Below are 24,151 nucleotides of genomic sequence, written 5' to 3' on the forward strand. Positions count from 1 at the left end.
ATGAGTGAATCTTCATCAGCTGGAAGTGCTGGGACATTCTGACATCCATTAATTGCAATTGCTGCTTTCTCGATGAACTCTGAAATATGAGCATTAAATTTGATTATAGTGGAATCTGAAGGACTGGAATTTTAGTGATTTATATATAATTGAAGATAAAACCAAAATAAGGCATATTTTCCAGTATTAGCTATTGTAACTGCATTGAAATCTTCAGGAATACTTAACATGGATGAATCAGAACCATTATGTTCTCACAGTATCATTTAAAACAAAAATAAGATAATATCACTCCCTTGCATAAAATATTCCGATGGTCTTCCAAGGGACTTAGAATAAATTCCAAACTCCTTACCATGGCCTCACAGACTGAGTGATCTAATCTAGTCCCTGCCTACATCTCTTACCATCCTGCTCTGCTCTCAGGAGGCCTCCGCCATTTGCTCCCTAAACAAGCCACGATCATGCCATCCTAGGACCTTTGCACTTGCTCTTCATCTGCCTAGAACCCTCTTCCTCTACACCCTGCCTCTTCCCTATTCCTTAGATATCAGCTCAAATGCCATCTCCCCAGAGTCCTTTCAAACCACCCAAAATGAACTTATATCTTGAGCTTGTGCACGCACACACACTCACATACCACCCATTCGCTCTATCACATTGCCACTTTTTTTTATCATAGTACTTATATGTTTCAGGGTCTATCTGTGTTTGCTCAGATATATTCACCTGTGACAGCTGCCTCAGGGGCCACATGTCGCATCCCGTGACCCACCCTCATGTCAACTGCAGCTGCGATTAGACAATTCCCTGCAAGCTCAGACTTACTTCCCTAATGGCGACCCTTCTCAGCATACTCCACTTGTTTTCCTACTTCCTGTTCCAGGGTTTTCTCTGGCCCCTAGGTACCTGCTCCACCCAAGCACAAGCACAGCCAGTGGGAGTTGGGAACAAGTGAACGAATGCTTCAGTCTCCCAGTCTTCAAGTGAACCAGTCTGGCAGGTCTTTTGTTATTTCTCAGGAGAGCTCAGCAGAAGTCAAGCCCCTGTTACGATAGCAGCAACCTTAATATTGGCTGGTCCTCTTTTCCCGTCTTGCACTCTCTTCCCCCTCATCCCTGTTTCCTGGGATCACCTTCAAATTTACCATCAGTGACCAGTATTCAAGATTTTGCCTCATGCTCTGCTTTCAGGGGAACCTTAATTAAGACATATTCTATAGTATATAAGATCCATAAGAGCTAAGGACCTTATCTTTTATGTATTTTGCTTTGTTTACAATGCTTAGCACAGGGCGTGGCATACAGTGAGTGCACATGTATATTTATTTTTTTCTGAAAGAATTACAGGCAAGAGTAGAGGTTATGGGCAAATTTAGGGAGGAAATGGTATTCAAGAGAAAGGGATGATCAGAGGAAAAAAATTCAGAAGGTATAAGGTAGTAGACATAGGATAGTATGAGAAGAATAATGCTAACTGAACAGAGAGAGGATGTGAAACATTCATAGAAGTTACTAAAAAGTTCTAAGACAGTCAATCAGATATGAGAGAATTCAAGACTGGAAAAATCTGGGAATCTTCTATTATGCATTGATCATTCTGTGAGAGAAGTCAAGTGGTGTTATTGTTTTACTTTTAATTGTTTGAGCACCGAAAATTTCAATTTCTTGGAATTTTGAAGCTTGATTCATGTGATAAAAGGATAATGTTGAGTCCAAAAATTTAATTTGCTAACTAGTACTTTTAAAAAAACAGGTGTGCAGGCTCCAACGTTCATTGTGGCACTATTTACAATAGCCAGGACATGGAAACAACTTAAATGTCCATCAACAGAAGAATGGATAAAGAAGATGTGGTATATATATACAATGGAATAGTACTCAGCCATGAAAAAGAACAAAATAATGCCATTTGCAACAACATGGATGGACCTAGAGATTGTTGTACTGAGTGAAGTAAGTCAGACACAGAAAGACAAATGTCATAAGATATCGCTCATACGTGTAATCTAAAAGAAAAAAGGGTACAAATGAACTTATTTACAAAACAGAAGTAGAGTCACAGATGTAGAAAACAAACTTATGGTTACCAGGGGATAAGGGGGGGAGGCATAAACTGGGAGACTGGGATTGACATATACACACTACTATATATAAAATAGATAACTAATATGAACCTGCTGTATAGCACAGGAAACTCTACTCAGTACTCTGTAATAACCTATATGGGAAAAGAACCTAAAAAGAAAAATGGATATATGTATATGTATAACTGATTCACTTCATTGTACACCTGAAACTAACACAACATTGTAAATCGACTATACTCCAATAAAAATTTTAAAAAACAGGGGTGCAGGGACTTCTACTTACATTTATGCCAGAGTAACTTGTACTGGACCTGTCTCGCCATAAACAATGAGACAATATTCATGAGGCAAGTGTTCTCAGTAATTGGGACACAGGGACCACAGGATTGTGAACTTTGAGAGAAGAAAAATACATAAGTTGACCCCCATATTTGCCCTTTCTTTCTGCCTGGAGACACTTACCAGCTGGCACAGGCTGCCAAAGGCAAAGCTTTTGCTGAACAAAAAAAGAAGCTGAGATCAGAGTTGGGGGTGCTGAAGCAACTGGAACAAGAAGAAAAGAGTATCTGATAGCAAGGAGCTGCATGGGGAAGAGGGGTAGCTGGGAGAAGCTCCTGCATGGCTGACAGCTAAGGAAGACATCAGAAGTCATGCAGTGCCAGATAATGTTGGAATTCCACTCTAGCTACAGTGGAAAGATCTTACTGAATTCCTCAGATCCTCAGTTTAAACCCTAGAAAGGCCAAACCTTCCAGGTATGCACCATACTCTAGAGTAAGAGCCACACCCTAGGATGAAGGCAAAACCAAAATAGATCCGAAACTAACAAAGAATAACATTAAGCCTGACAAGATCAAAAGGATCCACAAGTAATTTAATTAGTTGCTGGAACAAAACTCAACACTCTTTAAAGGAAGACATCATAATCTGGACTCCCTACAACGTATCATATATAATGTCCAACATTCAGTAAAAAGTAGTGCTTTGAAAATAATAAATTACAGTGATAAAACCTTAAGTAGACAGATTAATAAAAAGAGAGAAAACCCAAATTATAAATAACAGGAATGAAACAGGCGCTATCTTACAGATCCCACTGATAATAGAAAGATAATCAGGAAATTTTATAAACAACTTTATGCTAATACATTTGACAACTTATAGGAACACATTTCTTGAGTAACACAACTTACAAAGATGGACACAAGAAGAAACAGGTAATCTAAAATAGCAGGGGCCTGCGAAGTCAAAATTATTCCTATAATCATACTAGGACCTTCTTTGTCTTTTCCACTTTTAGACTCTCACAAGCAGAGTTTTCCAGGGACTACATGTGTGATATTGCAATAGACTGAACACAGAAGCAGATGTGAGAACTAGCTGTCTTCTATTAGGCTATACATTAAACAGATTGGTAAAAACAGAGGATACATTTTTGTAGACACATCCCAAGAGTGTTTATCAGTGATTTATTATTAGTTAAAAGAGAAGACTCTATTACTTAGATATCTATTACTTAGGATCCCGTAAAGGTCCATTTTTTTTCTATTTCCTCACCAATGGTACATACTTATTAAATGAGTAGACACCAAGGAGTTATTTGGAAAGAACCAGATTCCTACTCAGCCTTATTTTTCTCAACTACTTAATTCCTTGGAATCAATATGGTGACTTACTTCTGGAAAAGTCCCTTGTAAACATCAAAAACTTTTTAAAATTTAAATAGAGATGTATAAAGATGAGTTATTACAATTAATTTTTGTTCAGGATATGGATAGCCACAACCAGACAAGTCAATTTAACTTTACCTGCTACCAGGCAGATTAGGGTGAATGAAACTGTTAATATTTCAGGAAACATTACAAAGAGATCTCATGAAATTAGAGAAATGAGTCTCTAATATGTGAATAGATTGGTTATTAAAACTTCTAGGATCTAAAGGCAGTAAAGGACATACAAGAAGGAGAAGTAGAACTTTCATTCTATACCAGACAAGTCATTCTCAGACTTGGAGCGTGTACAACTCCTCTGCATCTACCCTAGAACACCAAACCCTGTGTGACAGGATAGCTGGGAAGGTGGGGAGTGCTAAATGCTGAAGCAGAAACAAATGAATCTGTCATAATCCTTTATTTCATGGAATCCATTGTATTAGAGTGTGCTGTCCACCACGCAAAGGATGTTTTTATAAGGCCGTCTTTCTAAGGCCAAAATTCCCTTTGGAATGAGAAAATATTCCTTGTGCAAAAGAAATGCTTCTAGCTTATGATAAATTCTTGTATTGCACAGCGCTTTACAAAGTCAGCCAATTTCTGGCCTCTAAAGAGTTTCTCCAGTAACTTCCTGAGTCCATTCCCTTGAATATGCATATTTGCCTGACTCAGTCAAAAATGTCATCAATCAGGATTGTGCAGTAAATAATAGTGTAGCGATTATTCCCTGAGCAACAGTGAATGATTGTTCTAACACACAGAGTTCAGGATTATTAGATGAGAAGTAAAGAGTCGTGTCAGGATGAATTTTGCCTACAGCTGAAGGCAGGTGACTCCAGCTTGCTACTGGCAGGAAGCATGTCATGGGGAAATGGCTAAAATAATATGAATATGAAGCTTATATTGATTTTATTCAATACGTATAAGTGAATATAAAGATGACCAACACAAGGTCCTTGCCTTTGGAAAGGCTCAACTTTTTACATGTTATAAGAGCCGCAAGCTCATAAAAGTATTTTCTTTAAATTTTTTGCAACTTTGACATTAATTTGAATTGTTTTTTCCATAACATATAAAAATTTTACCAACATGTTTATATATCACTTGTGAAGTTCCCTTGAATGAGTTAGGTCTGTAAACATCCTGTCATTTACAGACCTAACAGTGTTCTCCCCAACCCTAAATAATGTCTGGTCTACTTGCCAAACTTCTAATCAACCTTCAAGACAGCTTTTCTGCCACTTTCTCTCATTCTGTTTCCTTTCCTTTACCCAGGAAGATGAATCACTCCCCCAGCTTGTCACTGTAATTATAGTAATAGCAATAATAGTTCACAGTTATCAAGTGCTTTCTATGTGCCAAGGACTCTTCTAAGAGGTAAGTTATTTAATTTCACAAAACTGTATAAGATGAGCATCGCTATTGTGCCTATTTTACATATGAGGAAAATGAGGTACGGAGAAGTTATGTATGTTGCTCAGGATCAGACAGACAGGAAGTGGCAGAGCTGCCGTATGGACCCGGGTCATTGCATCCTTTACCACTATGTGATGCTTCCTCTCATTAGCACTCGTATACATCCGTCACATAGTGTTAAGTTAGTGTTTGGGAGTCTATTTCAGTGAAGACTGTATTCTCTGTAAGAGTAGGGCTATCCCTCATTGTAGAGGAGAGTTAAACCCTGCCAGCAATGAAAATTAAGTAACATCTGTGGTTCATGTTTTTACTTATTCACAAGTCACTCTTTACCAAATTTATTCAAGGACCCTCTCATGCCCAACCAGAAAAAAGCACTCTTTGTCCTAGCTAAAGGAGTGATCCACTCCAGCATTTTAAAAACAATACTCCGTTTCACTCCAGAGAGATCACAGGTTAGGTTTTAATGACAAAGGAAGCACTTTGTGTGAATATTTGAACAGTACCACCTGTTGAAACTTGTAATGTTATTGCTTGAGACTCTTCAGAATTCGAGATTTAAACTTTCCTTCAGTCACATGAGAGCTGATGTGAGCACTGCCAAGAAAATAATGACCAGATCCCCTGTCCCCGAAACTCAGACATTTCTGAGCCCAGCTTCAGGAAGAAACAGCTCTCCACACCAGCAGCAGAGGCACGTTGTATCACCAAAATGGAATGTGCCTGATTTCACTTTGCAGTGTACACTGGAACCCAAACTATGGCAGGATGACTTTTTGACATGTACAGTTACATGGGAATAATGGCAGCACTCTTGCAATGTGGTTGGATGGGAAACACCTGTCAGATTTGAAGCCATGGTTAGATGTGGCCATTCTTGATGTGTCCAGTGACTGCTTTTGTTCAGTTCCTGTTGGTTAATGAGAACAAAGGGTGAAATCCTTTTTCTCTTCAAAAAACGAATTATATGTATAGAGATGTTCTGGGCAGGGTTCAAGGACAAAAGAACATCAATGGTCATTTCATGTTATACAGGAAAATCCAGTAGTTTGGAACTGGAAAAGTGGTATTCAACCATGAATCTACAGTGATCGTGGTGTGGGGATTGTCTTTGGAATTCTGACTGTTCTGGAAGAGGGAGGACTACAGGCTGGGGGTTGTTCATTTATTCAATCTGTCTATTTGCTCCCACCGACTGGTTCAGAACATAGGTATAACTAATTTTAAGGGAAATGGCTTATATCCGTCTGTTCACGATTGACAATTCCATGGGAAATAGGGAGGAGATAACGGAAACTGATGGAGCCAATCACAGTGACAAAAATGGAAAGGGTTAAAAAGTCATTTAATTTATCTTAAATCTGTGAGAAGATGAATAGAAAAAAAGATGTCTTTAATTTTTCTTTCAAGTCCCTTATGGTAATAGAAATAAGAAAGAAGTGAAACTCAAAACATAATATTGTATTCTTTCTTTCTATCTATCTGTCTATCTATCTATCTATCTATCTATCTTTAGTCCTGTTCCATGATTCACCTTGTCAGAGCTCAAGGACTCCTTTGCCTTTGAATTTAAACAAGAGCAGGTTCTCATCAATTTTCCCATGTTTTTTGAGCATTTTTTTTTTTTTTTTTAATTTTTTAATTTATTCTTTATTTATTATTTTTATTTTTGGCTGCGTTGGGTCTTCGTCTCTGTGCGAGGGCTTTCTCCAGTTGCGGCGAGTGGAGGCCACTCTTCATCGCAGTGCGCGGGCCTCTCACTGTCGTGGCCTCTCTTGTTGCGGAGCACAGGCTCCAGACGCGCAGGCTCAGTAGTTGTGGCTCACGGGCCCAGCTGCTCCGCGGCATATGGGATCCTCCCAGACCAGGGCTCGAACCCATGCCCCCTGCATTGGCAGGCAGACTCTCAACCACTGCGCCACCAGGGAAGCCCTTGAGCATTTTTAAATGATAGTTGAGTTATGAGTCATCACCAAGCTCTTCGGCATCACTGTACCAAAAGCACATAACATGTTTTCTACCTGTTGATGTAAATTATTGCCTGCGTGTAGAACTCCAGGAATGATTTGGCTTCCTGCCCACACAAATGACTTCTCATCGTTCAGGTTTCAATTTAATGCCAGTATATAGTGTAAGATGTATGTTCAGTCCTACAAATGAGTTGCATGCGCATTTCCATTTCAGAAAACCTGGCCTGAATTTTAAAAGAAAGCATTTGGGATCTATTGTATTGGAGGTATTTCTGAGCTAAGTGCATTCTACATACATTGTAACACTGTAGGATCAAAAATCGTGCTGGACTTTGGGTACCACACCAAATTTTTTAAAAGAAAAAAAAGACAAATGATGTCTTTAGTTTTTGAACTTCCTTTTCCAGAGAACTAAAAGATATATTGTGAGTTTTCTTTTTTCAGTTACTTTTGCTTTTTTAAATTTCAATTTACTTTCTCTCATCTTCTGACCACCAGCCTAAGAAGTCAAATCAACTTGAAGAGGAAAATGTCTTAAATAGAAAGCTAATGATTTAGAAAGCTTTTGTGGTACAGGCAGAATCTACTCCAAGCACTAATCAGAAAGATGCTTTTAGACTTCTTTGCTTCGTATTAGTGATTCCATCGACAGATGAAGATATATATGAAATAAATTAGAATGCACTCCAAATTTAACAAATTAAAAACATTGTCAAATGAAATGCCTTTTTGTAAGTGTGGCAAGAAGCACTTATTCCTGCACATTCATGCTAGTAAAAAGGTCAAAGGACTAACGATAATAATAATAAAAATGAACATGATTGTGCACAAAAAGAGCACCAAAATATAAGATAAATTGGAAAAAGGAGTGTTCTGAAATCACTGAAAACAAGGAATTTTTCACGTTGTTTTACATTAGCAAAAATAGATACAGAATTCTACTGACCAAAATTACAACAGTAACAAGGATTAAGGCATTCTCCTTCACTGTAATTGTGCACCTTCTGTAAAAGCTATCATATCCTTCTGCCATGTAATCACACAGGTAATAAATATTACATGCAATGCCAATATGTTTTAATGACTTCTCTTTCAGTCAGCTGTAGAACAAAACCAACAAAGTAAAACAGTGTTTGTAAGTCACCATTTCCTAAGCTGAGAAAAAAGAAAATGTCGAGGGTATATAATATAATCCTTCCTTACTTTCTATTATTTTTCCTCTTAGTAGAACATTAGTTTAAAGTTTGGATTGTCATTGAATATTGGGTTGCAATATTTTCAAGTTACCATAATTCTATTTGGTTTTGGAGAATCCATTGTTCCACATTATATTAAAGTCTGTGGGGGGGACCTTCAAGATGGTGGAGGAGTGAGACGTGGAGATCGCCTTCCTCCCCACAAATACATCAGAAATACATCTACATGTGGAACAACCCCTACAGAACACCTACTGAACACTGGCAGAAGACCTCAGACTTCCCAAAAGGCAAGAAACTCCCTACGTACCTGGGTAGGGCAAAAGAAAAAAGAAAAAACAGAGACAAAAGAATAGGGACAGGACCTGCACTTCTGGGAGGGAGATGTGAAGGAGGAAAAGTTAGCACACACTAGGAAACCCCTTCACTGGAGGATACGGCGGGGTGGGTGGGAAGCTTCAGAGCCATGGAGGAGAGCAACAGGGGTGCAGAGGGCAAAGTGGAGAGATTCCCGCATAGAGGATCGGTGCCAACCAGCACTCACCAGCCCAAGAGGCTTGTCTGCTCACCCATCTGAGCGAGCGGGGGCTGGGAGCTGAGGCTCGGGCTTCGGAGGTCAGATCCCAGGGAGAGGACTGGGGTTGGCTGCGTAAACACAGCCTGAGGGGGCTAGTGTGCCACAGCTAGCCGGGAGGGAGTCCGGGGAAAAGTCTGGAACTACCTAAGAGGCAAGAGACCATTGTTTTCAGGTGCACAAGGAGAGGGGATTCAGAGCACCACCTAAAGGAGCTCCAGAGACGGGCATGAGCTGTGGCTATCAGCACGGACACCAGAGACGGGCATGAAACACTAAGGCTGCTTCTGCAGCCTCCAAGAAGCCTGTGTGCAAGCACAGGTCACTAGCCACACCTATCCTCCTGGGAGCCTGTGCAGCCCACCACTGCCAGGGTCCTGTGAACCAGGGACAACTTCCCCAGGAGAACACACGGTGCACCTCAGGCTGGTGCAACGTCACGCCAGCCTCTGCTGCAGCAGGCTCGCCCCGCATTCCGTACCCCTCCCTCTCCCTGGCCTGAGTGAGCCAGAGGCCCCTAATCAGCTGCTACTTTATTTTTATTTTTTATTTTTATTTTTTAAACATCTTTATGGGAATATATTTGCTTTACAAGGGTGTGTTAGTTTCTGCTGCATAACAAAGTGAATCAGCTACACATATACATACATCTCCATATCTCCTCCCTCTTGCATCTTGCTCCCACGCTCCCTATCCCACCCCTCTAGGTGGTCACGAACCACCGAGCTGATCTCCCTGTGCTATGCATCAGCTGCTACTTTAACCCCATCCAGTCTGGGCGGGGAACAGATGCCCTCAGGTGACCTACAGGGAGAGGTGGGGCCAAACCCAAAGCTGAACCGCAGGAGCTGCGGGAACAAAGAAGAGAAAGGGAAATTTCCCCCAGCAGCCTCAGGAGCAGTGGATTAAATCTCTACAATCAACCTGATGTATCCTGTATCTGTGGAATACCTGAATAGACAACGAATCATCCCAAAATTGAGGCAGTGGTCTTTGGGAGCAACTGTGGACTTGGGGTTTGCTTTCTGCATCTAATTTGTTTCTGGTTTTATGTTTATATTGGCTTAGTATTTAGAGCTTATAATCATTGGTAAATTTGTTTATTGATTTGGTTGCTCTCTTACTTTTTTTAATATATATATATTTTTTCCTTTTTCTCTTTTTCTGAGTGTGTAGGTGTAAGCTTTTTTGAGTGATTGTGTCTGTATAGCTTTGCTTTTACGATTTGTCCTAGGGTTCTGTCTGTCCAATTTTGTTTTTTGGGTTTTTTGTTTTTGTTAGTATAGTTTTTAGCACTTGTTATCATTGGTGGATTTGTTTATTGGTTTGGTTGTTCTCTTCTTTCTTTCTTTCCTTTTTTTAAATTTTTAATAATATATTTTTTATTTTAATTGTTTTAATTTTTTTTTTCTTTCTTTTTTTTCTCCCTTTTCTTCTGAGCCACGTGGCTGACAGGGTCTTGGTGCTCCGGCCAAGTGTCAGGCCTGTGCCTCTGAGGTGGCAGAGCCGACTTCAGGACATTTGTCCAACAGAGACTTCTCGGCTCCATGTAATATCAAATGAAGAAAGCTCTCCCAGAGATCTCCATCTCAATGCTAAGTCCCAACTCCACTCAACGACCAGCAAGCTACAGTGCTGGACACCCCATGTCAAACAGCTAGCAAGACGGGAACACAACCCCACCCATTAGCAGAGAGGCTGCCTAAAATCATAATAAGTTCACAGACATCCCAAAACACACCACTGGATGCGGTCCTGTCCACCAGAAAGACAAGATCCAGCCTCATCCACCAGAATACAGACACCAGTCCAGTCCACCAGGAAGCCTACACAACCCACTGAACCAACCTTACCCACTGGGGGCAGACACCCAAAACAACAGGAACTATGACCTGCAGCCTGCAAAAAAGGAGACCTCAAATGCAGTAAGTTAAGCAAAATGAGAAGACAGAGAAACACACAGCAGATGAAGGAGCAAAGTAAAAACCCACCAGACCAAAAAAAATGAAGAGGAAATAGGCAGTCTACCTGAAAAGGAATTCAGAGTAATGATAGTAAAGATGATCCAAAATCTTGGAAATAGAATGGAGAAAATACAACAAACGTTTAACAAGGACCTAGAAGAACTAAAGAGCAAACAAACAATGATGAACAACACAGTACATGAAATTAAAAATTCTCTAGAAGGAATCAATAGCAGAATAACTGACGCAGAAGAACGGATAAGTGACCTGGAAGATAAAATAGTGGAAATAACTATTGCAGAGCAGAATAAAGAAAAAAGAATGAAAAGAATTGAGGACAGTGTAAGAGACTTCTGGGACAACATTAAACACATCAACATTCGAACTATAGGGATCCCAGAAGAAGAAGAGAAAAAGAAAGGGACTGAGAAAATATTTGAAGAGATTATAGTTGAAAACTTCCCGAATATGGGAAAGGAAATAGTCAATCAAGTCCAGGAAGTGCAGAGAGTCCCATACAGGATAAATCCAAGGAGAAACACGGTAAGACACAAATTGATCAAACTATCAAAAATTAAATACAAAGAAAAAATATTAAAAGCAGCAAGGGAAAAACAACCAATAACATACAAGGGAATTCCCATAAGGTTAACAGCTGATCTTTCAGCAGAAACTCTGCAAGCCAGAAGGGTGTGGCAGGACATATTTAAAGTGATGAAAGGGAAAACCTACAAACAAGATTACTCTACCCAGCAAGGATCTCATTCAGATTTGACAGGGAAATTAAAACCTTTACAGACAAGCAAAAGCTAAGAGAATTCAGCACCACCAAACCAGCTTTACGACAAATGCTAAAGGAACTTCTCTAGGCAGGAAACACAAGAGAAGGAAAAGACCTACAATAATAAACCCAAAACAATTAAGAAAATGGTAATAGGAACATACATATCGATCAGTACCTTAAATGTAAATGGATTAAGTGCTGCAACCAAAAGACATAGACTGGCTGAGTGGATACAAAAACAAGACCCATATATACACTGCCTACAAAAGAACCACTTCAGACCTAGAGACATATACAGACTGAAAGTGAGGAGATGGAAAAAGATATTCCATGCAAATGGAAAACAAAAGAAAGCTGGAGTAGCAATTCTCATATCAGACAAAATAGAATTTAAAATGAAGACTATTACAAGAGACAAAGAGGGACACTACATAATGATAAAGGGATCAATCCAAGAAGAAGATATAACAATTGTAAATATTTATGTACCCAGCAAAGGAGCACCTCAACACATAAGGCAAATGCTAACAGCCATAAAAGGGGAAATTGACAGTAACACAATAATAGTAGGGGACTTTAACACCCCACTTTCTCCAATGGACAGATCATGCAAAATGAAAATAAATAAGGAAACACAAGCTTTAAAAGACACATTAAACAAGATGGACTTAACTGATACTTATAGGACATTCTATCCAAAAACAACAGAATACATTTTCTTCTCAAATGCTCATGCAACATTCTCCAGGATAGATCATATCTTGGGTCACAAATCAAGCCTTGGTAAATTTAAGAAAATTGAAATTATATCAAGTATCTTTTCAAACCACAATTCTATGAGACTAGATATCAACTACAGGAAAAAACTGTAAAAAAAATACAAACACATGGAGGTTAAACAATACACTACTAAACAACCAAGAGATCACTGATGAAATCAAAGAGGAAATCATAAAATACCTAGAAACAAATGACAATGAAAACACAACTACCCAAAACCTATGGGATGCAGCAAAAGCAGTTCTAAGAGGGAAGTTTATAGCAATACAATCCTACCTCAAGAAACAAGAAAAATCTCAAATAAACAACCTAACCTTACACCTAAAGCAATTAGAGCAAGAAGAACGAAAAAAACCCAAAGTTAGCAGAAGGAAACAAATCCTAAAGATCAGATCAGAAATAAATGAAAAAGAAATGAAGGAAACAATGGCAAAGATCAATAAAAATAAAAGCTGGTTCTTTGAGAAGATAAACAAAATTGATAAACCATTGGCCAGACTCATCAAGATAAAAAAGGAGAAGACTCAAATGAATAGAATTAGAAATGAAAAAGGGGAAGTAACAACTGACACTGTAGAAATACAAAGGATCATGAGAGATTACTACAAGCAGCTATATGCCAATAAAATGGACAACATGGAAGAAATGGACAAATTCTTAGAAAAGCACAACTTCCCGAAACTGAACCAGGAAGAAATAGAAAATATAAACAGACTAATCACAAGCACTGAAATTGAAACTGTGATTAAAAATCTTCCAACAAACAAAAGCCCAGGACCAGATGGCTTCACAGGCGAATTCTATCAAACATTTAGAGAAGAGCTAACACCTATGCTTCTCAAACTGTTCCAAAATATAGCAGAGGGAGGAACACTCCCAAACTCATTCTATGAGGCCACCCTCACCCTGATACCAAAACCAGACAAAGATGTCACAAAAAGAAAACTACAGGCCAATATCACTGATGAACATAAATGCAAAAAGCCACAAAGAAATAGTAGCAAACAGAATCCAACAACACATTAAAAGGATCATACACCATGATCAAGTGGGGTTTATCCAAGGAATGCAAGGATTTTTCAACATATGCAAATCAATGAATGTGATACACCATATTAACAAATTGAAGGGTGAAAGCCATATGATCATCTCAATAGATGCAGAAAAAGCTTTTGACAAAATTCAACACCCTTTTATGATAAAAACCCTCCAGAAAGTAGGCATAGAGGGAACTTACCTCAACATATAAAGGCCAAATACGACAAACCCACAGCCAACATTGTTCTCAATGGTGAAAAACTGAAACCATTTCCACTAAGATCAGGAACAAGACGAGGTTGCCCACTCTCACCACTATTATTCAACATAGTTTTGGAAGTTTTAGCCATAGCAATCAGAGAAGAAAAAGAAATAAAAGGAATCCAAATTGGAAAAGAAGAAGTAAAACGGTCACTATTTGCAGATGACATGATACTCTACATATAGAATCCTAATGATGCTACCAGAAAACTACTAGAGCTAATCAATGAATTTGGTAAAGTAGCAGGATACAAAATTAATGCACAGAAATCTCTTGCATTCCTATACACTAATGATGAAAAATCTGAAAGAGAAATTAAGGGAACACTCCCATTTACCACTGCAACAAAAATAATAAAATTCCTGGGAATGAACCTACCTAAGGAGACAAAGGACCTGTCTGCAGAAAACTATAAGACACTGATGAAAGAAATTAAAGATGATACAAACAGATGGAGAGATATACCATGTTCTTGGATTGGAAGAATCAATATTGTGAAAATGACTATACTACCCAAAGCAATCTACAGATTCAGTGCAATCCCTATCAAACTACCAATGTCATTTTTCACAGAAAAAGAACAAAAATTTCACAATTTTATGGAAACACAAAAGACCCCAAATAGCCAAAACAATCTTGAGAAAGAAAAACAGAGCTGGAGGAATCAGGCTCCTTGACTTCAGACTATACTGCAAATCTACAGTAATCAAGACAGTATGGTACTGGCACAGAACATAAATATAGATCAATGGAACAGGACAGAAAGTCCAGAGATAAACCCACGCACATATGGTCACCTTATCTTTGAAAAAGGAGGCAAGAATATACAACGGAGAAAAGACAGCCTCTTCAATAAGGGGTGCTGGGAAAAGCGGACAGTTACATGTAAAAGAATGAAATTAGAACACTTCCTACACCATACACAAAAATAAACTCAAAATGGATTAAAGACCTAAATGTAAGGCCAGACACTTTAAAACTCTTAGAGGAAAACATAGGCAGAACACTCTATGACATAAATCAGAGTAAGATCCTTTTTAGCCCACCTCTTAAAGAAATGGAAATAAAAACAGAAATAAACAAATGGGGCCTAATGAAAATTAAAGGCTTTTGCACAGCAAAGGAAACAATAAACAAGACAAAAGACAACGCTCAGAATGGGAGAAATATTTGCAAATGAAACAACTGACAAAGGATTAATCTCCACAGTATACAAGCAGCTCATGCAGCTCAATATCAAAAAAAGAAACAACGCAATCCAAAACTGGGCAGAAGACCTAAATAGACATGTCTCCAAAGAAGATATACAGATTGCCAACAAACACATGAAAGGATGCTCAACATTACTAATCATTAGAGAAATGCAAATCAAAACTACAATGAGATATCACCTCACAGCGGTCAGAATGGCCATCATCAAATAATCTACGAACAATAAATGCTGGAGAGCGTGTGGAGAAAAGGGAACCCTCTTGCACTGTTGGTGGGAATGTAAATTGATACATCCACTGTGGAAAACAGTATGGAGGTTCCCTAAAAAACAAAAAATAGAACTACCAGACACCCCAGCAATCCTACTACTGGGCATATACCCTGAGAAAACCATAATTCAAAAAGAGTCATGTACCCCAATGTTCATTGCAGCTCTATTTACAATAGCCAGGACATAGAAGCAACTTAAGTGTCCACTGACAGATGAATAGATAAAGAAGATGTAGCACATATGTACAATGGAATATTACTCAGCCATAAAAAGAAACGAAAGTGAGTTAGTTGTAGTGACGTGCATGGACCTAGAGTCTGTCATACAGAGTGAAGTAAGTCAGAAAGAGAAAATCAAATACCATATGCTAACACATATATATGAAATCTAAAAAAATAAATGGTTTTGAAGAAGCTAGGGGCAAGGCAGGAATAAAGATGCAGATGTAGAGAATGGACTTCAGGACACGGGGAGGGGGAAGGGTAAGCTGGGACGAAGTGAGAGAGTGACATGGACATATATACACTACCAAATGTAAAATAGATAGCTAGTGGGAAACAGCCACATAGCACAGGGAGATCAGCTCAGTGCTTTTTGTCAAACTAGAGGGGTGGGATAGGGAGGGTGGGTGGGAGACGCAAGAGGGAGGAGATTGGGGATATGTGTATACGTATAGCTGATTCACTTAGTTATACAACAGAAACTACCACACCACTGTAAAGCAATTATACTTCAATAAAGATTTTTTTTTAATAAATAAATATTTAAAAAAAAATAAAGTCTATGGGCAAAGAAAGAGACACTGGGGACATGATGGAACTGTTAGTTGTAGTTAGTTGTAAGCTACAATCTCAATGCACTCTTCCAACCCTTAGATTTTAGGTAATGTTTATTCTTACACTTCATTATGTATTGCCATTTGTTACTTCTTTATGTTTGTCTTATGGCCCAAAGTAGAAGGTAAGTTTCTTGAGGATGAGGACCATTTTCCTAATTACATTTATAGTATGACATCAGACTCTGATACATCACCCAGGCATTGTTTTGGCTTTAACTTTGTGTTTACACAGAGTTTTGAGTCAGGTCCTGTGCTAGTGCTATCAATAATCTCTTCCTTTGCTATCAATCATATGTCCACAGAATTGTAGAACTAAAATATACATTCCATATAATCAACCTCTTTACAGACAAGAAAACCAAGACTCAGAGCCATTAAATATTTGGCCCAAAGTCAAAAAGAGGATTCATAGCTTTCAAACACAGGAAAAGGGTTCATCTTATAGTTGAGTAAACTCTGGACCAGACACCTGCTGTTTCTTGGCAGCCTGCCGTAACAAGTATCATAACTGATGAATGGACATTTATGGTTTATTCAAATTAAGATAAACCTCACTCATCAGTTGGCAAAAGGTAAATTAATTCCTAAGCATAATTTTTAGACACCAAATGCTTTGGTGCAAATAAGGAAGCAAGGTCAGTAGCCTAGGTGAAGATGCCAAGTTTTCTAACAAAGTCTCCCTGTAAGGGTTTAGCATACTACCTAAGGATATCTTAATTGCTTTATTCACTCATGCATGGACATATGTGAACACAGCAATACATCTGACAGCCTCCTTTCTAAAGAGTTTTAAAAGAGTCATCAAATTCTCTAAAACACGCTGTCAGGATTTTGCAGGTTAGAGGGATTTGATTGAAATGGCATTGAATATTTTTCAGAAATAATTACTTTTCCTTGGTATTGAATAAAAAACGCTTGCTGAATTAATTGATGTATGAATTAGTAAAGGGACTTTGGATAAGAGCTTCCTGAACTTATAAATAAATAAATAAATAAATAAAGTATTAGAACAAGATTAAGGCAGAGGAGGAGATTCGTAATGGGTACCAGGAATCCTGCTTTCTTTTTCTAGATTGTGCTGGTTGCCCTGTGGCAAACCATGACGTTTCTTAACATTCCACTGGGTAAGGGTAGAAACAGAATTTGACCTTGGAATTCCTTTCTTGATAGATTTTGCAAGAGAAGCCAAAGGGGTTAAAAAGCTAGGAGCATAAATTAAACTGAAAATTAATAGTGCTCTTATGAAATAGTCCTATCCAGTTTTATTTCTGCAATATGTATAGAGAATACATATACTTTGCCTTGTTTTGAAAATCCGAAGTTATATCTTGATATGAATTGAGACCAAGTTATCTAATCAGTTTCTTTGGACTTTCTATTTTCAAAATCATAAATTGATATCAACATCAACAGATACCCTCTCAACACTGCATCCATCAGATAATTTGTACTGTAGTGGTCTGTGAAAAAAGACCTCTCTGGCTCCCTCAAGTTTGCACCAAAGATTAGCCTGTTCTTTCTCAGGCCTTGAGTTCTGAGCTAGTTAAATCTAATCTTGAGGTAAGTTCTGAGGGACCTTCCACATTAGACTCAAACTCACTAAAACTATACAGATATTCAAAAAATGAATTTAAGTTCCATTTTCCAACATGATAGAAAGCAAGAAAATGCCATTTGGGGGAAGGTTCACTGAACTGTTCTGTATGCTTCCCTGTACAGGGATAGGATTATATTTCAGGCAGGGCGATAAGCTTCCGTTTTTTCAATGGTTCCATTTTTTTCTCTCTCAGAGAGAACCTAATCTCTTTAAAAGCACAGTAATATTTAATCTCTTCAATGTACAAGGATTTTTAATCTATCAGGAGGCAAGTAATTAGGAAGATATGTTAGAATCTAAGGAATATAAAGCTGGAAGCACCAAAAAGTTGAAATCCTGTTTAAGCTAATCTGTAGCAAATATATAACAGTGATTGAGATCAATCAAATCTAATGAAGTGTAAAACACGATTTTTATGTAGAATTATGCTCTTTTTATAAATCAGGTTTAGTGACTTTGAGGTTAACTGAATTTATGGCACTGACATTAAGCCAATTCATCTCATTACAATTCAGCCAAATTTTAAATACTCTCAAAAAGATATATTTTAAAACAATATATACGCTTTTTCAAAGGCTTTTGAAATTGGCTGCCCCTTTAGAAAATTAAAATGTTGAGACACAAAGAGATTAAGTAGTACTCAAAGTCAAGTTGGAAAAACCTAAACAAAGTGAGAGTAAAAGATTATACTGCTCTAAAACGTCTGCAATTAAAAAGAATTCTACCTGTCTTTTACACTAAAGCCGTAATCTTTACTAGAGTCTGTTCTTAAATTAGACAAAATAGATTTAATTACAGATAAAATTCTGTGAAGCAAGCAACCATCAGAGGGTTGAGGAAAGCCCTCAGGTGGTTCCCTTGGCAATGTCAGATCTGACCTGTCTCAACCAGTGATGGCAAAGGGGGAATTTTTTTCTTCAAAAGGTGCATTGTAGGCTTGTTGCAATGCTGGGGCTGGAGAGCTGTTCTCATAGTAATTTGCACCCAGCCAAAATGTGTATGCCTTACACTACTTCCTGGACTAAAATAGTGGAATACCAGCCAAAGCTATATATCAATACTTGATGCAGGGACAAGTTGCCAAAACACAGCATCAAATTGGCCCATAGGTACAAGTGGTGTTGCAGAATAAAGTCTAAGATTGAACATTAAATGTCAAGGATTTACTAGTAAAACACTCCAGTCAATAGGCATTGTCTAACCAATTTTTCACATATTTAGCAATATCCTCTCCCCAAATAACCAGTCTCACAAAAATCTCTAAAATATGTACATAAAACACACCTTATCAAGTTAAAAAAATAGGAATCATACACTGTATGCTTTCAGACCACAATGGAATTAAACTAGAAGTCAATAATAGAAAGATAGTTGGAAAATCCCTAAACACCTGGAGGCTAAACAACATACTTCTAAATAACATGGGTTAAAGGAGAAATCTTAAGAGAAGTGAAAAATACTTTGAATTAAATGAAAATGAACACATAAGAAAATTTGTGAGATGCAGAGAAAACAGTGCTTCAAGGGAAATCTATACTATTTAATGTATATATGAGCAAGGAAGGAAGATCTAAAATCAATAATCTAAGCTTTCACTTTAAGAAATTAGAAAAAGAGCAAATTAAATCCAAAGTAAACAGTGGAAAAGAAATAATAAAAATAAAAGCAGAAATCAATGAAATTGAAAACAGGAAATCAAGAGAAAATAAATGAATGAAAAGCTTGTTATTTGGAAATAATAAAATTAATGTCTCTAGCCAAGTTAATTTTTAAGAAGGAGAAGACACAAATAATTAATATCAAACATGAATGGAGGGGATATCACTACAAATTCCATGGACACAAAAGAATAATAGAGGAATACTATAAAGAACTCTGTGCTCACATATTTAATAACCAAGATGAAATAAAAATTTTAAACAATATTTTGAAAGGCACAATCTGTCAAAACTTATACAAGAAGAAATATGCAATCTGAATAAACTTATATCCAATAAAGAGATTGAATCAATAATTAATAACCTTCTAAAACAGAAAGAACCAGGCCCTGATGGGTTCACTTGTGAATTCTACCAAGCATTTATGAAAGATTTTACCAATTCTATCCAATCTCTTTTAGAGGATACAAACAGAGGAAATACATCCTATGAGGTCAGCATTACCCTAATACCAAAACCAAAAATAGACATTACAAGAAAAGAAAATTACAGACCAATATCTCTCATGAATATGAATTCAAAAATCCTTGACAAAACATTGACATAATACCATTGATGGGTTTATTAGTATATGGGACATGGCTGAGGAAAAGATCTCTGAGTTTGAGTGTATCTCAATTGAAACCTCCAAAGCTGAAAAGCAAAGAACTGAAGAAAAAAACAGAACAGAATATTCAAGGACTGTGGAACAACTATAAAATGTGTAACAACTATAAAAGTTGTAACATAAGTGTAATAGGAATACCAGAAGGAGAAAAAAGAGGGAAAGGAATAGAAGAAATATTTGAAACAATAATGACTGAGAAATTCCCCCAAATTAATGACAGATGTCAAATCATGGATCCAGGAAACTAAGAGAACACCAAGCAAGATGAATGCCCCAAAATACATGTAGACATATCATTTTCAAACTACAGAAGATCAGAGATAAAGAAAAAATCCTGAAAGAAGCTAGAGAAGAAACACCTCACCTAAAACAGAACGAAGATAAGAATTACATTCAACTTCCTTCAAAACCATGCAAGCAAGAAGAGAGTGGAGTGAAATATTTCAAGTGTTGAGAGAAAAAAATTCACCAACCTTGATTTTGTACCTTGTGAAATTATCCTTCAAAATTGAAGGAGAAGTAAATACTTTCTCAGACAAACAAAAATTGAGGGACTTTGTTGCCAGACCTGCCTTATAAGAAATGTTACAAGTAATTCTTTAGCAAGAAGGAAAATAATATAGGTCAGAAACTTGGTTCTGTATAAAGAAAGGAAGAACATCAAAGAAGGAATAAGTAAAGGTAAATGTAAAATTAAAACTTTTGTTTTCCTTCTTTTTAGTTGATCTAACAGGTAGTAGTTTGTTCACACTAGTAATAACAACAATGTATTTAATTATGTATATATCATATATATGTGTATATATGTAAGTAGAGAAATACTTAACATAAATCTAACAAATATGTATGAGATCTATATGAGGAAAACTAGAAAACTGTTGAATGAAATCAAAGAACTAAGTAAATGGAGAGATGTTTCATGTTCATGGATAGGTAGGCTTAATATCATCAAGATGTCAGTTCTTCCCAACTTAATCTATAGATTCAATGCAGTCCCAATCAAAATTCCAACAAGTTATTTCATGGCTATTAACAAACTGATTCTAAAGTTTATATGGGGAGGCAAACGACCATTCTACTCTTGTTTTTATGAGTTCAACTTGGCATTTCTTTTTTCAGGTTCCACATATAACTGATATCATGCAGTATTTGTCTTTCTCTGGTTTATTTCATTTAGCATAATGCCCTCCATGTTCCTTTATGTTGTTGCAAGTGACAAGATTTTCTTCTTTTTTAAGCCTGAATCATATTTCAGTGGTGTGTGTGTGTGTGTGTGTGAGAGAGAGAGAGAGAGAAAGAGAGTATCACATTTTCTTTATCTGTTCATCCATTGACAGGCCCTTAGGCTGTTTCCATACCTTAGCTATTGTGAATAATGCTGCAATAAACATGGGAGTTCAGATCTCTCTTTGAGATAATGATTTTGTTTTCTTTGGATAATAATGCAAAAGTGAGATTGCAATTAAGATGTATGATGCCTCCAGCTTTGTTCTTTTTCAAGATTGCTTTCGTTATTTGTGGTCTTTTGTGTTACCACACAAATTTTAGGACTGTTTGTTCTATTTCTATGAAAAATGCCATTGGAATTTTGATAGGAATGCATTGAGTCTGTAGATTGCTTTGGGTAGTATGGACATTTTAATGATATTAATTCTTCCAATCCAAGAGCATAGAATATCTTTTCATTTATTTTTTTCTTCATTTTCTTTCATCAATATTTTATAGTTTTTCTTGTAAAGATTTTTCAACTCCTTGGTTAAGTTTATTCCTAAGCATTTTTGTATATTGATTTTGTATCCTGCAACTTTACTAAATTTGTTTATCATTTCTAGCAGTTTTTTGGTAGAGTCTTTAGGGTTTTTTATATGTAATAAATAGTTATAAATAGTGTAATAATTTTCACATCTGTAAATAGTGACAACTTTATTTCTTCCTTTTTGATTTGGGTGCCTTTCATTTATTTTTCTTACCTAATTGCTCTGTCTAGGACTTCCAGTACAATACTGAATAAAAGTGGTGAGAGTGGGCATTCTTGTCTTGTTCCTGATCTTAGAAGAAAAGCTTTCTGTTTTTTACCTTTGAGTATGACGTTAGCTGTGGGGCATGTCATATATGGCCTTTATTATTTTGAGGTACTTCCTTCGATACCCACTTGTTCAGAGTTTTTATCATGAAAGGATGTTAAATTTTGACAAATGCTTTTTCTGCGTCTATTGAGGTGATCACATGATTTTTATCCTTCATTATGTTAATGTAGTATATCACAGTGATTGACTTTCAGATGTTGAACCATCAGACAATGAAGTATTATTCAGCACTAAAAAAACATGAGCTATTAATCCATGAAAAGACATAACAAATTTTTAAATGAATATTACTATGTGAAAGAAGTCAATCCGAGAAGGCTACATACTGTATGACTCCAGCTATATGACAGTCTGGTAAAGGCAAAACTATAGAGACAGTAAAAAGATCAGTGGTTGCCAGGAAATGCAGAAAGTGGGGGGGGGGGGAATGATTAGGCAGAACACAGACCATTTTTAGGGAAGTGAAAATACTTGGTATGATACTATAATGATGGATACATGTCATTACACATTTGTCTAAACACATAGAATGTGCAACACCAAGAATGAGCCCTATGTTAAACTATGGACATTAGGTGATTGTGATGTGTCAATGTAGGTTCATCAACTATAACAAACGTACCCTTTGGTGATAGATGTTGCTAAAAGGAGAGGCTATGCACTTGAGGCAGGGATACATGGGAAGTTTCTGAATATTCTTCTCAATTTTTCTATGAATCTAAAACTGCACTAAAAAAAAATGAGGTCTTTAAAAAATGATGCTGAGAATGAAAGTAGTTTAGAGTAGAAGGTTTTGGAACAAACAACGCTGTTTGGGTGTCTCTGCCTGAAATAACATTTTTACCCAGATGGTATCTGGTTAAAAGTTATGGACCAAGAAAAACCTAGAGCTTAAAACATTAATTAGTAGTATTAGTCATGTAGGGAAGAATTATAGTCAAGAGCAACACGCTGTCAGGAGATGAAATTGAGAAGTTTGAAAGGAATATACAGGTTGGCAGCAGCAACTGAGTTTTATTCTAGCTCTTCCAGCTATTACAGACCTGCCCCCTCCCCTTCAAAACAGGACCCTGGTGATTGCTCCAATCTACTAATCTCTATGTAAGCCTTGGAATAATAAAAGTGGTTAATCTTAAAGTTCAAATTCTTAACCTGTCATGGCTAGTAAATTATGATATGATTCCTGCCCATTTTTCCACTATTTTCTCGCTAGGCAACCCCATGCAATCTACATGTCCTCCAAATAAGCTCTTTGACATCTTGAGTCCTTATGCAATATTGTTCTCTCAGCCTTGGATGCCCCACTCTTCCTTTTCTTATGGGTAGACACTCTTAAATCACAGCTCATACATCATCTTATGGATGAATGCTTTCTTCAGGCTCTCTCCTTATGTCCTCCCCAGGCAGAGGGGGAAACTACCTTCTCTGTGTGCCCACAACACCAGGTATGTACAGTGTCTCTATTATAGCACTTATTACATTTTATTATGGTAAAGTGTGTGTTTGGCTTTCTCTCCCAATATACTGTGAGTTCTTTGGACACTGAAACAGTCTTGTTCCAATACCCACTGTGTTTTCTGGTATTATCTCTGTGGGCCCCATTGCTGCAATACATGAAACATAACCCACTGGCGGAAACATACCACAGCAACCACATCATTTACCATTGCATTCCTTAAGCAATCTGATTCTAGGTAGAAAGTGTTTGAAGAATAGGCCAGAAGATCTGGCAATGCTCTTCTTAAGATATAACATCACAAATCAAGGGGTCCTGATAGGGTTGGATATGACCAGATTCCTACTTTCTATACTTTGTTTCAAATGCAAAAGCACATAGTGGAAAAATGTTTGTGAATATATGTATTTCATATATTTCTAGTAGCTCCCAAATGTAACCACCCAGGCATCTCCAAGTCCTCAGCTTCAGCAGTTATTTTTGTCTTTCATATTCAAATAAAGTGGCTTAAACTCCCCTCTTTCTCCCCAATATCTCTAAAGATTACTGGGGGCCTGTTGTTTTTCCTGATTACCTCTGA

General features: G+C 37.2%; 1 long non-coding RNA gene across 1 annotated transcript in view; it reads left to right on the forward strand.

Moving 5' to 3' along the window:
* Window positions 1–24,151, forward strand: part of LOC309662435 — a 151,579-nt gene that overhangs the window by 12,903 nt on the left and 114,525 nt on the right. The window lies entirely within an intron of this gene.

This window comes from Balaenoptera physalus (assembly GCF_965194825.1).
Source record: "Balaenoptera physalus genome assembly, chromosome: 6".
Taxonomy (NCBI): domain Eukaryota; kingdom Metazoa; phylum Chordata; class Mammalia; order Artiodactyla; family Balaenopteridae; genus Balaenoptera; species Balaenoptera physalus.